A 14,776-nucleotide genomic window follows, 5' to 3' on the forward strand; every position below is an offset into this window, starting at 1 on the left:
AGGCATATTACATTTGGTTATTTTTGACTGTAGAGCTATTGAAGCTTAAGAGAAGCAGGAAAGAAGAGATTGTTTATAAATTCTCAATGACCTTTAAAGCAGAAACAGCTGTTGGGTTACATTGATCTTGAATGAATACAGACAGACTTCTCAGACTGATGGATTTTAGATTACACTTGTGTTGTCATCTCATTCTTGGAAAATACATGGAGAAAGCTGTAGGGAATAACTTATTTCATTTTTAAATAAAAATAAATGTCATAACGTAATCTGAAATGACAGCACTTGATTACATTCACTGATGAACCTGGTTCCTGAATTTCCATTAATAGTTATAGTAAATAATTCCAAGGGAAGTTAATCCAGGACCTCACCTTTGAACACTGTTTCTGAAACTTGAATAATATATAGATATATTTAAGGAGATCTACTCATAAACCCCTAACGCTGACTTAAATCAACTTAATATATTGTTATATAAATAAATCCAGACATGGATCTAGTTTTGAACTCCTTAATCTTACAGCTCTTATACAACTATAAAACAGAAACAAATAAAAACGTTAACTATGGGCAAAAGCACAACACCAATACAACTGAAATTAATAGCATTAATTTAGTTCAAGTGATGACCCACTTTTTCAGAATTTAAATTGCTGCCAATACATGACCATGGAACTGACGGCGGTGGTTAGAAGAGCTTTTGAATCTGTTTTGTGTTTACTGCTCAGCACTGGGAATAACACAATTTTTTAATGATTTTTCTCAATTCAAATTACTGGGTGATTTTAATTCAAATATGCTAAAAAGTCATTTTCCTTCACAAATTGTATTGTGTATATATTAAGTCTGCTTTTTAGCCTACTGCAATTAAAACAGAACTATTTGACATAAACATTATCTTAAATACTAAGGAGATTCATTCTTAATCTGAGTTTCCCAAAGCAGACTCTGAGACAAAGATAAATATGTGAGTGGCTTATTCAGAATTATAATTTTAGGAAGTCAAGTTAAAGGACTTTGGAGCAGAAAGGACAGGAGGAAAAGTTCATCCAAAAATGTCTTATTGAATTGGCCACCTCAAGGGAAGATTGTTGGCTTCATCCAAGGGATTGTTTGCTTCTGCTATGTCTCAGAACGACCCACCACAGTCATATGAAGGGAAATCATTTATCTGTCGGTTCACCCCTCAACGAGTAAGTATTATGCATTTATGATTGCCAAATCCTTCATGAGATATGCACACTCAGGGTCAGAGCAGCTCTGGGCAGAAAGTCAGAGGTCCCCGGTGTGAATTGTCAAAACACTATCAGATTACACTTGTGCCAAGCTGCTGAAAGCCTGTCCACAGGAGCAATGGCTGGAATAAGACTTGAGACCAAGGGAATTTGAAGCTATGTACAAGAGCGTTTCTATTCATTCAGACGCTGAAATCTTAGATCATTCAAAATATTATATCTTTATATAATTAAAATAATCCAAAAACTTTTTCTAGAGAACACATTGACACCCTGTTCAGAAACATTCATAACATGTCATTCATGGATGTTTTAGATGATCACTCTATCGCTTTACTATGGTCTAGAAATGTCTGCATATCAATTGCTTTGTAGATGTTTTGTCGACACAAGTTCTCAGAGCAAGCGGAGATTTTTTTCATAAAGAGTTAATTTTTTTCTATTAAGTTCAACATATTTTGTCAAATCCTCCTTTTGTGTATTCTGCTATGCTCTGGAAATTCAAAAATGATCAGGTCACAAACATTAATCCTTAGTCTTGTTGGGAAGACAGCCACCTAAATGAACAACTGCAATTCAATATAATAGAATTCTATAGTTTATAAAAGTTCAAAGTGGTTGTTGGAACATAACATGTGTTTTATACACATAAAGAGAACATTTCAGATGCACAATCAGCATTGAAATAATAAATGGGTTAAAATAAATGTACTCTAAAAATCACAACAATAGCCATCACTGCCACCACCACAAAAACAACCAAAGTATGTTATCTTAGGGAAAAATAGTACGAATTTGCATGGCTAACGTGGGTTATAATTTCCATTATGGCCCCTGAATAAGTGAGAGGGTAAAATTGTTTCCTTGATCTAATTAGCGTAATGACCCCAACCATGTTATATATGGCTAAGGATAGAAAACCACTCATTAGCTCAATTCAGTTAAATTAGATGAAGGGAAATGACAGAGTAAGCTTCCAAATATATTCTTAACCCATATTTCCACATAAAATATACTGGTTTGCAAAACAAATAAGACAGAGAACAAAAAGAACTGTCCTATTTTTTGCCTTGAAAATATTTTTTGATATTTGTATCTAGACAAATGTGTGCTGTTCTTTTTAGTATTAGAGATTCATTCTTTAAAAATGAATCAATAAATGATGTTTCTCTAAAATAAAAAAAAAATTTTTATCATAGTTATGTTGGCTTTGCCAGGATACAAATATACAAATACATACACACAACCATAAACATGTATACATATATATATATATATATATAAATGAACATATATGTATAGCATAGCAGTATTTCCAAGGAGTAATGGATATTAAAAGTACTATTTTAGGTATGTTTTGCGTATAATTTCAAAAAAAAAAGGAACTCAATAAAATCATCTTACTTCTGGCAACATTAAAGAGTAAATCAAAAGCCTAATGAAGTGTAAGAATATTGAATAAATTAATTCTGTTTGTGTTCTTTTTAATACAGCTCTGACACCCAAATGCTTTCAAATATAGCCATTTGTTCCCACTATGTTACTTTATACAAGTAATGTGGTTTGATTGCAATCACTCTTATGATTCTTTAGTGGAATTTTTCATGCATGTAAAATAATCTTAATTAGAGCATACTTCTACGACATTATATCTTAATAATTCAAATATTAAATACATAAAAATTGCACAATCTTTCATGATTTCTGAGGTAGACATACTAGACACATTGAAATGCAGCTTATAATAAATATAACAAAGCTGACCATCTGTGTTTCAAGAATTTAAAGACTATCATGATTCTTCTACTATTTTCAGGCAGTGTGCTTTATTTGTATATTTACTTCTATCTGCATGTGCTTAGGAACCCTGGTTGCACAGAGGTTAAGAGCTGGTTAAGAGCTCGACTGCTATCCAAAAGGTCAGCAGCTGGAATCCACCAGCCGCTCCTTGGAAACTCTGTAGGGCAGTTCTACTGAATGTTAATAGGGTCGCTATGAGTCGGAATCAACTCAACAGCAATGGATTTGGTTTGGGGTTATATGTGCTTAAGCTAAAAAACAAAAATTAGTTCTTAATGCTCCCTTAAATCTAAAACATATTTTCTAATAAGTCCACAATGCTTACCTCCTTTATAATTTGATGGTCCACAATCGGAGTAGTCTCTTTCATATTCTTTAGAGACCCTTATTCTAATAACAATTCATTTTGTTCAGGTTGAAGATACTGATCATGAGAAAGATGCTCTTGGGTAACTAGCATTTATTTGGCATCTACAATATGCCAAGTACTCTGTATTCATTGCCTCATTCAATTCTAATCATCATTCCATAACATACATGTTTTTCTGTACATTTTCCAGTTGAAGAACCTGAGGCTTATAGAGGTTAATTGACTTTTGCATAGTTTGAATCATGATACAATAACTCCTCTCTTAATTCCCTTTACTCAACATTGCCACTGACTCCTAACATGTTGAAGACAAGAAGAGATCAGAAAATGTTTAGAACTAGCTTTTTGGGGAATTGGTCTCCTATAATTATTTCATTTTCACTTTTAAACCATTCCTTCCAGTCTGACTTTAGCCCATTTTTAAGATGTGGGTACGTATTAGAAAACAGAACATATATTTAATATGAAATTTTTCGAAAACCCTTTTTCATATACATTCAGTGATTTAGTATTTATATAGAAAGAGAAGGGGAGGGAGGGTGAAATTTGACTGAGCCTAAAATATCTTGTGTTAAAATGCATATCCTATGACTAATGTTTGGAAACTCTGACCTCGAGCTTTTCTCCCGAGAGGATTTGAATTTCCCAGGTGTGTGCCTCTGATCTTCCTCCCTGTGATAAGGTGAAGCTGAATAATTTTTAGCATCAATATATGCCTGGCGATAAACTGCTTTTCTTCATTTTCAGGCAGTAGAACATGACTTGAGGGTTATTGTTTCCTGGGTGAGGATTTGTTTCCATTCTCGGGAATCTCTCCAATACTTCGTCCTTTAGAAACAGGAAACTTACCAGCTCCATTTCTATCCCTGTCGTCTCTGCTTCTACCCCCAAATATAACAGTTGACAGCTCATGTTATGCCTCCGTAGGATACTGAAATGTGGGACCCGCCCCTCAGAATGGATATCAAGCAAAAACTTCGTAGTGTAGGTGAGATTAATCACAAATGATAATACAGGATCTGAAATGAGTCATTAAGACATTTATATCCATTTCAGTGTAAAATGACATTAAAATGAGAATGCAATCACTCTAGTGCAAAAAATGGAAAGTAGATACTAACTACCTTCTTATAAAAACAGCCTACTTATCTTTTCTTCCAGAACTGAATCTTGTTGAAACTTCAGTACTTCTCTGTCCTCTCAACTTTAACATTGTGACAGTCCTGAACTGAAATACGATTTTCTAAAATGTTGGATGCATGAAATCATGTATTTTGCAGCTCAAGTGTTAGATTTGGCTCCTAGTAATAAAGTGACCTTGGCTACTGTCTTTGGTCTGCTTATCCGTGACAAAAACAAAACTAAACTTAACAAATCTATATCTCAATAGCAACAGAATGCATATCCAGTGCACTTAGGAAGTAACCCCTTTGTTTATTCTGCCTCCGTGCATACTTGGAAAGACATATGAATTGAATTCATCTTCCCAAAGAACATGAACACAGCTAAAAATAATTTCAGTGTGTGCGCAGCCATGTGGTAAGTTACAGAGAAAACTCTCGCTGTAATCTTAGCCTCTGTACGGACTCTTAGGGATCCTAAACAACTGTCTCTGTCTTTGTAAGCCAGTGGAGGTGTAGACAGTTACATTTTCCTTTTAAAGAGGAAAAGAAAATAATCATAAAAAATTATTTTAAAAAGGGTTTACATAACAGATGCTTCTAATGAAGAGGTTTATGTTTACACTTGGCCCAGTAGCTGGCAAATATTTGGTTTTTCAGAAAACAGAAAGATGGCTCAAACCCTGAACGTGGGAAGGAATGGACAGTAATTACAGGAGGCATCTTTTCCATGTTTACCAGTTCACCAGTTTCTGTATGGTTGATTCTGACTCATGGAGACCTATAGGTGTCAGAGTAGAACTGGGCTTCTTAGGGTTTTCAATGGCTGATTTTTGAAAATCGATTGACAGGTCTTTCTCTAGCTGGGTTCTAATCGTGGTTTTGCTTCTAGTTAATTGAGGAAAATTTTCATTAGTTCTCCTTATTCCTCTTTTGTGCCTGTACAGTCTACCCTCCGCACAGAAGCTGGAGTGATCACTTAAGAATGTAAATCAGACCATGCCACTAGCTTGCTCAGAAGCCTCCAATGTCTCCCCGTCATTCTATCATCAAAATCCATCTCATGGTTCTCAGATCCCTCTATGATATCACTTTTGCCTGTCTCCCAACTGAATTCCCTGCAGTTCTTACTTTACTAACTTTGCTGTAGGCACACTGACCATTTTGCTATTTTTAAAAGCATGAAGCGTCTTCCCACCTCAGATTTATCTGTCTCCACTGCAAAACTACAAGCTGCTATTTCCCCCATGCTGAGTATAGTGATTAACACCTACCCATGTTCAGTGAACATGTGGTGAATGAATGATGAAACAGTAATAATGTTGATGCAAATTATCAAAACTTAAGGTGCTACACAATTGTGAGTTCTTGTCATGTTGTTGTTAGGTGTCACTGAGTCAGCTTCAGCTCACAGTGGCCTTATGTATAACAGAAGAAGATGTTGCTCACTCAAGAACCATCTTCATGATCTTTGCTATGTTTGAGCCCATTGTTGTGGCCGTTGTGTCAATTTATCTCATTGAAGATTTCCCTCCTTTTCACTGACCCTCTACTTTTCCAAATGTGATGTCCTTTTCTAGCAATCGGTCTTTCCTGACAATGTGTCCAAAGCAAGTGAGCATTCTGGTACTAAGACTGATTTGTTTGTACTTCTAGTGGTCCAGAGTATATTCAATATTCTTTGCCAACATCACGATTAGAATGTATCAATTCTTCTTCTGTCTTCCTTTTTTATTATCCACTTTTCATATGCATATGAGACAATTGAAAAGACCATGTGAAGGCTGTAGTCTTTGACCTTCATCAATAAGTGCTTAAAGTTGTCTTCATTTTCAGCAAGCAAAGTTGTATCATGTGCATATTGCAGTTTTTTAATGAGCCTTCCTCCAATCCTTATGCCATGTTCTTTTTGATAAAGGCCGGCTTCTCAGGTAATTTGTTCAGCATACAGATTGAATAAGTAAGGTGAAAAGATACAATGTTGCCACACACCTTTTCCATGTTTCAACCAATCAGGATATAATAAACACACAGTAGATGACAGTCATTCTTTTGTTGTAAAGTGTTTCTCCTTCATCATCATCATCATCACTTATCAGGGCTTGAGTCAGCTAACTATGCTTTCAGCTACAAGTAAGAGGATACCTGAGAATCAGTGATTAAGAGATAAAGATATTTGGCATCTCACATACCAAGACATTTACAGGACAGCTGTGTAGGATCTGTGCCCCGGCTCAATCATAACGTAAAGGACTCATGTTCTTCCCATTCTTCAGATCCGCCATCTTCGTCAAGTTTATTATTTACCCTCATGTTTATCACCTCTTGGAAGATGGCTGCTACAGTTTTAGTCCTTTTTTCAGTGAAAGAATACATTTTCCTAAAAGTCCCTTTGTCCATTTCTCATTAAGTCTCATTGTCCAGAATCAGGTGCCTTGGCCTACTCTAGTTTTAAGGAAGTCTGGAACATAAATTATCTGGCAATAAGAAATGATAAGGTCATGACAAGCTCAGAAATATCTTTATTCATCCTCTGGGGGCATGCTCATTAGTACCTTGAGCAAATCAGGTTTTTGTGGTGAATTAGAAAGATGGGTGGAGGGCAATACTGTCCAGTGAGTATTGAATCATGCCTTCCACAGAGACTTTATGAAAACTAAATATAAAATGTATATAATCTGCCTAAGCATAGAGCTCAACAAAGTATTAGCTTGATAGACAAGAAAATAATGTAAATAAGATAACTACTGAAAAAAAACTTCCAAGGAATAAATCACTCTATGCTTTGACATAAATAATAAAAGAGCAAACATATTGCATTTACCACACACAAAGCAGTGTACTAGGTCTTTAAGACGTATTGACTTATTTCATCCTCACAATAATCCTGACATGGAACTATTAACCTCTCGTTACAGATGAGGTAATTAAGAACAGAGAGCTTAATTAACTTCCCCAAAACTACACATCTAGTCAGTAATGGTGCTTGGATTCAAACTCAAACAGCCTGGCATCAGAATATGTTGTCAATAGTATTCTATTTTGAAATAAATAAAAAAAGTATAAATAGACATGTACAAGTGAGCACTATGATACTAATGGGGTTTAAAAAACAGAAATTGCAAGGCAAGTATTTCCCAAGTCTAGAACAGAGTGACGTTTTTGGAGATGGCACCCTGACTTAAGAGGCACCCATTTTGTCACCCTACAGAAAGCCAGATTATCAGCTTTAGCAAGTATCACTAGTCTGATCTTATATTAGTAAGCTTTCAGATACTCATTTTATTTTCCTACTAAATATATCTCCAGGAAAAAAAATATAGTTTACAGCCACTCTGTATGCTGGACATCTATATCTCTAAATGAAAAGCATTTTGTGTCTTTCTGGACGAAGTTAATCTAGGTACTTTCAGTAAAATGATTGAGTTCTCCTTGGCTGGTTGTAAGTTTGTCTTCTGAAACTGACCTCTGAGGATCATTCCCAGTTATCACTCATGATGACCTCCTTGTCATGTATTCAGCTTCTCATCCCCGTTTCTTTCGACCTGGATAGTTGTGGTCTTTGACTAGTTTGAAAGCCATGATTCTAGTTTATCAAGCCTTGTTCTTACAGTTGGAGTATATGACTCCGCTGTCTATAGCAGGAGAATCTGTTTCATTTCACAAGTTGTGGGCTGCAAGTCAAGTGGTTTTCAAATTTTCATGAAGTATGCCATTATTGATTTGCAAATCATGGACTGTGTTACTTCTGCAATAAACTTGTTTTGGGGCCTGTGTTAGCATTAGAAGTTGGAACTAAAGTGTATCTTAGAGCCAATACTTTACTGGGATTCTATCAAGACTGCATATTTGGGACCCAGACCATCCAATCAGCTGTTAGATTTTTGTCATAATGATAGAAACATACATCAATTAGTAAACTACAGTCTGCATTAATCTACACCTTTATGTCATCCTTTTGTTACCTCTCACTTTCTAGATTCTGTTAAATGCATTTTTTTTTTCATATTCTCTATATTGGTTGTCTTGGAGGGTGATCATGTCTGTCTGCTTTGCTTAACAGTGTGGGCCAAATTCTTAATAAGGAAATCTGTCATGTCTTGATAAATCATCTCCTTCTACCATCCCTAGTTACATACAGCAGCTGGACAATCCAATCACAGCTGCTGCTTTCGATTGCAGAACTCAGTGTTGAATGAAATGATTCCTGTGGGCAGTGTCCTTTGAGTATCTTTCAGGAGGAAATACCTTCATTATCCTTACCACTAAAGCAAATCCATGTGGAAACTGAGTGAAATTTGTAGAAAAGACAGCTGGCTTGAGAATATCAGTAATACTATTTTTATTAGTGGGTATTTTTTTTCTGATTTTGCACATATTGCAGTGAATTGTTTCTAAATTGGGCAAACCTTACAAAAGTCTGTTTCACCATAAACCTCTTAGTTTTGAAGTAAGTGAAAGTTACCATTGCTCTCAGTTCTAAAACCTGTTTCTCTTTCCTTTTCTGTCTCCAGGTCAACTTAACCCAGAGTGATCAAGTGAATTTCATAAATGGAAAACCTGCAATATGTCCTGAAGCTTCTCATTCTCATCCCTATAGTCTCTCTGGGTACCCCTCTCTCTCTGAGTTATATGATTACTGATGACATTCTTTACAAATGCAAAGTTCTCCAAAAATAGTTTTCCTTGAGTGCCAATGCTACCAAGGCAAATCTAGTAATAGAATTTTATAAGTGTAGTTTTCTAAGATTTTTCACTTCAACCGAAAATAGAAAAACAGATTACATATAAAAAATGAAAACTCCATACAATTTGAAAACTATTGCCTTTCTAAGGCCCATCTATATGTTTCAACAGAATTGATTACAACATGAACATTTTGTCATTTGTCATAGCCTTAGGAAACTGTTGAATAGCAATTACATTGAATAAATACATGGCAACTCAATAAAAGTGCTAATGTAACCTAAAATATTGAACATTCTGTGCTGTGAGAGAGAGCATTTTTGGATGGCTAGACTTTTTCCATTTTAGCAATCAATACTTTATTCAACAATATGCTGTAATATTAGTATTATTTTACCTAAACATATATACCAGTACAAGTTGCTATGGAGTCAACTCCAACTCAAGGCAATCCAATGAGTGTATGAGTAGAACTGTGCTCCATAGGATTTTTAATGGCTGATTATTCAGAATTAGGTGTCCAGACTTTTCTTCTGAGGCACCTCTGGGAGGACTTGAATTTCCAATCTTTTAGTTAGCAGCCGAGCACATTAACTGTTTGCATCACTCAGGGACTTATAAACATGTACATACATGTAAATGTTTTTTAGTGTACTGAAGAACACAGAAGGGTATTGTAGAAGCAGATTACCACTTAATCACTGGTTCAATTAAAATGTCAGCATTCAGTGCCTCAAAATACTTTGTTTTACTTACTTGACCAAAGATCCAATCATAAAAGCCCTGCATCCCCTTAGAGAATTTCTCAGGTTGTGAGAAACATCTGTAACCCCAACAATTGTTCTGAGATGATAGGGTGTTCATACATAGAGTTTGTGGTCTGATAGTTTAGACTCTGAGCCAAAGTCCTGTTCCAAATACCCTCTGAGTAGCATTTTGCAAGTTACTTGATCCTATAAATTGGAATTGTTTAGGAGATTTCAATGAGATAAAGTGTGTATAAAGTGTCTACCACAGCTTCTGGCAATAACTAGGTACTGAAAATGAGACATTTTCCTGTCTCCCTTCCAAGTTAGGACCAAAATAAACAGAGCCAACTCTAAAAAAAGTCTTCTCTGAAGGCTGTCAAGGTCATCAGTTACCACAGCTATGAGAGAACAAACACCATCATCCATTAAACATGGTGGACTCTCCATTTGCTCCAGGTCTTTTTAGCTTTGATTTATTTTTGTGACTTCCCTATCTGGATTGATATATGGTTGTTCTATCTTGTGTTCTAGTCTTGGGTGGTTATCTGATGTTATTGATTTTCTAACTAGAGGAATCCCTGTAGTATGTCTTGTAATTTTGGTTTGGTCTTTGCAATTTCCCTAAACTTCTGTTTATCTAGAAATGCCCTCATTTCACCATCATATTTGAGTGAAAGTTTTGCTGGATATATAATTCTTGGCTGGCAAATTTTTCCTTCAATGCTTTATATATGTCATCCCATTGCCTTCTTGCCTGCATGGTTTCTGCTGAGCAGTCCAAGCTTAGTCTTATTGACTCTCCTTTGTAGATGACTTTTCGTTTATCCATAGCCACTCTTAAAATTTTCTATCTTTAGTTTTGGCAAGTTTGAATATAATATGTCTTGGTGACATTCTTTTGGGATCTACCTTGTGTGGAGTTCAATGAGCAACTTGGATAGATATCTTCTCACCTTTCATGATATTAAGGAAGTTTTCTGCTAACAAATCTTCAACAATTCTCTCTGTATTTGCTGTTATCCCCCTCTGTTCTGGTATCCCAATCACTCTTAGGTTATTCCTCTTGTTAGAGTCACACATAATTGTTAAGGTTTCTTCATTTTTTTAAATTCTTTTATCTGATTTTTCCTCAAAGAAGTTGGTGTCAAGTGCTTTATCTTCAATCTCACTGATTCTGACTTCTACTGACTCAATTCTGCTCCTATGACTTTCTATTGAGTTGTCTAATTCTGAAATTTTAATGTTAATCTTCTAGATTTCTGATTGCTGTCTCTCTGTGGATTCTTGCAGCCTGTTAGATTTGTCATTATGTTCCTGAATAACCTTCTTAAGTTCCTCTATTGCTTTGTCTGTGTGTTCCTTGGTTGGGTCTGCATTTTGACTGATCTCCTTCCTGATCTCTTGAAGAGTCCTGTATATTAATCTTTTGTATTCTACCTCTGGCAATTCCAAGAAGTTCTCTTCCTCCAGAAGATTTCTTGATTCTTTGTTTTGGGAGCTTGCTGAAGCCATAATGATCTGCCTCTTTATGTGATTCGATATCGACTATTGTCTCTGAGCCATCAATAAGTTATTATATTTATTTATTTTATATTTGCTTACTGTGTCCTAGCTTCTTGTTTTGTTTTGTTTTGATACACCCAAATAGGCTGCTTGTATGAGCTAGTTTGATTTATTGGTGCCTTTGAAGCTCTAACGTCCTGTCACCAGGTGGTTAGGTCTGTTACTAGGTATGTGAGCCCAGGAGTCCATTTACTTTTCTGGTATGGATTCAGCTCAGATGCCCAGGTAGATAGCTACCAAGTGTGTGGTGCATGCTCTCACCTACAGTCCTAGATGGGCAGGGGTGATTGGAATAGGCACAGGTATCTGGCTGCAGTAGGGAGTCACATGCTGAGCAAGGCAAGGAGCTGATGGCTGCCCCTCAGTGTCTGGGAGGAAAGAGTGTGTTTGTTTCCTAAAGTGCGTAGGTGGGTGGGTTTTGCAGCCAGACTATGGGCATCCAAAGCTGTTGGCTGTAAGGACTAGAAGGCACCACTTATTCTTGGACCCCTGGCCTGGGTGGCTAGGTGGAGCCACCAGTCTTCAGGCCCCTGATGTGGGTAGGTGAGTATCCTGCTTAATAGGCAGAGTGATGTCAAATGTCATGGACCTGCCACTCCACCATACAGTTGAAGTTAGACTTCAGGTATATACTCTGTTGTACTGTGCTAATGAGGGCCTACGCTGTTGAAATGAACCCACACAGGTCTATGCAGGGGTGAAATACATTCAAAGTCCAAGGACCTCTTATGCCTGTGCCTAGGTAAAGCAGCTGTGCCTGCCCTGAGTTTCTGGCTTAGGGAAGCTGGGAGATTATTTTTATCCTGTTTGTTAATTTGTTCCCTCTCCAGGGCGGAGAGAATGGCTCAGGGCACTTGACGGGTCCTTTATCTGGCCCAGGAGACATGGCAATTGCTGAAGCTGGCCTGGGACTCTGCAGATCAAGGAGAGGGCGGGTAAATGGGAGAGATGTTCTTCTCAAAGAGGATGTTTTTTAATTTGTGTGGTAGGTTAGACGCATGTACTTATCTTTTGCCAATTGAGCACTGCTTTTCACTGGTTCTGGTGGCTTGAGTATACTCTCCGCCCCTTGGTCTCTCCTGATGTGGAAAACATGTCCCGAGTGCCACTCCTTGCCTCACAGCACAAGCCAGCCTATCCAGCCTGCAGCATGCCAGTTCCCGCCATGTCAGGTCTAGCAACTCCTTCCTGCTTGTGAACCATCTCTCCCTCCCCCTGCTGCTTAGTCGGATTCCTTAACTTTTCCTTTGATGTTCAGGGATCCTAGATTGTCATATATAATCGATTCACTTTTTTTTTCTGGTCTTTGTTGTAACAGGGACCATAGGAAGCATCTGACCACTCTACCTTCTTGGCCCCACCTCTCCAGGTCCTTTTAATAGAGACAAAAATCAAACCAAATCCATTGCTGTGCAGTGGACAAAGTAGAACTGTGGCTATCATATTGGGTTTCCAAGGCTGTAAATCTTTATGGAAGTAGACTGCCACATCTTTCTCTCAAGGGCAGCTGATGGATTCGAACTGCTGAACTTTGGTTGGCAGCTGAGCACTTTAACCTCAGTGCCACTTGGGCTTTCTAATAGAGACAAACCCTTTTCAATCTGAAGATCAGAGGCATATCTAGGGAAAATAACACGTATGGAAAGCACTGAAATTCCGCCCCTGAAGGGGCCTAGTAAGGGTAAAGAGCGTTGGGATAATCTCTAAATTGCATCTCCCCTTAATTTCAAGATGAATAGATGTTGATAGCAGAGACACGTCAGCAGAAAGACCTTCCCCGCTTTTATCTAGCTGCCTCAGGTGCCTTTCATATTTGTGGCACCTTGGAATGTCATTCTGTGCCTGGTCTGATGCCCCCTGGACTTGCACCCAGGGGCAAGTGACTACCTTTCCCTCTAACCCTAGCTATACCTTTTTGTCTATTGTGCTTGAGGAAGGATGTTGGGCCATACCAGATTAATAGAAATTGCTCAGTGATGTGCCTCCCCCACCCCTCGTTCTTAAGGTGGTGCCCAGGGCACATGCCATACTTGACACACAAACCATTGCCCATTGTCATTGAGTCGATTCCAACACATAGCTACCCTATAGGACAGAGTAGAACTGTCCTATACAGTTTCTAAGGAGTGACTGGTGGATTTGAACTGCCAACCTTTCAGTTAGGAGCCAAACTCTTAACCACTACACCACCAGGGCTCCAAGGCAAACACCATATGTGCCACACCCTAGATACACCTCTGCTTAACATACCAGGTACAAGGTCCCTTGACATTCTGGGCTGCATAGAATGAAGAAAGGGCAATAAAAGAATTTCCAAAATGTAAGCCTGTCTCAGAACTGCTAGATTAGCTTTGTAGGTCTGTGAAATTTCATCTCTTTGACCCAAAGCCACTTGGAAAAAACATTTGGAGAGTTAATTTTTTTTTGATGCAGAGAACCACTGATTTAAAGAGTATTTTAAATCGGGATTAAAAGAGTGATAGGTTGTATGTGTATGTATGTAGTGTCTGGTAGTCCCTGATCTTGTAAAACAAATTCTGTAAGTAAATACAAACTGAAACAGATTATAGGGAAGTCCATCAGAAAATAAATAGTGACTTGTGTGACTTGAAGATATCCATTAGTGAAACTGTACCGGAGATACAGCAGGGTAACTTTTGCTTTATTGTAATTTTAGACAGTTATGTTTTTATCTAGTTATCTAGTTATCACTAGTTCCTAGTGAGTCGTTGACCATAGGGCTTCATCTCCCAGTTTGGTTACTGAGGAGGAAAAAACAAAAACTCGTCTTGATAAACATGTGGACCATTTAGAGTACCGGGATATGAGGTTGACACGGCTGATCCACTTGGCACCGTCTTAAGAAAGCTGACATGTGGAATCTCTTGTACTAAGGGCCAAATATACCATCCTCTGAGGCTTCTGTGAACAAAAGTTCATCTGCAGCATCCTTCACGGCCAAACTCAAGTTGCTTAATATTTTATTTGTATTGAATGTATAAGCTTTGCTGTGATTTGTTATGGCGGGAGAAGGTGTTTGTGCATCTAGAGTATTCTTTTGTGTTTTATTCGACTCAATAATTTTCCTGGGATTTAAATACTTTTTAAAATATTTTGTAATTATTTTTCTCTCAAAATCTGTTTTTTTTTTTTTAATATTTTATTGTACTTCAGGTGAAGGCTTACAGAACAAATAGTTTCTCATGAAACAGTAGTACACGTATTGTTTTATGACATTGGTTAACAACC

Source organism: Trichechus manatus, unplaced genomic scaffold (genome assembly GCF_000243295.1).
Source record: "Trichechus manatus latirostris isolate Lorelei unplaced genomic scaffold, TriManLat1.0 scaffold00252, whole genome shotgun sequence".
NCBI lineage: Eukaryota > Metazoa > Chordata > Mammalia > Sirenia > Trichechidae > Trichechus > Trichechus manatus.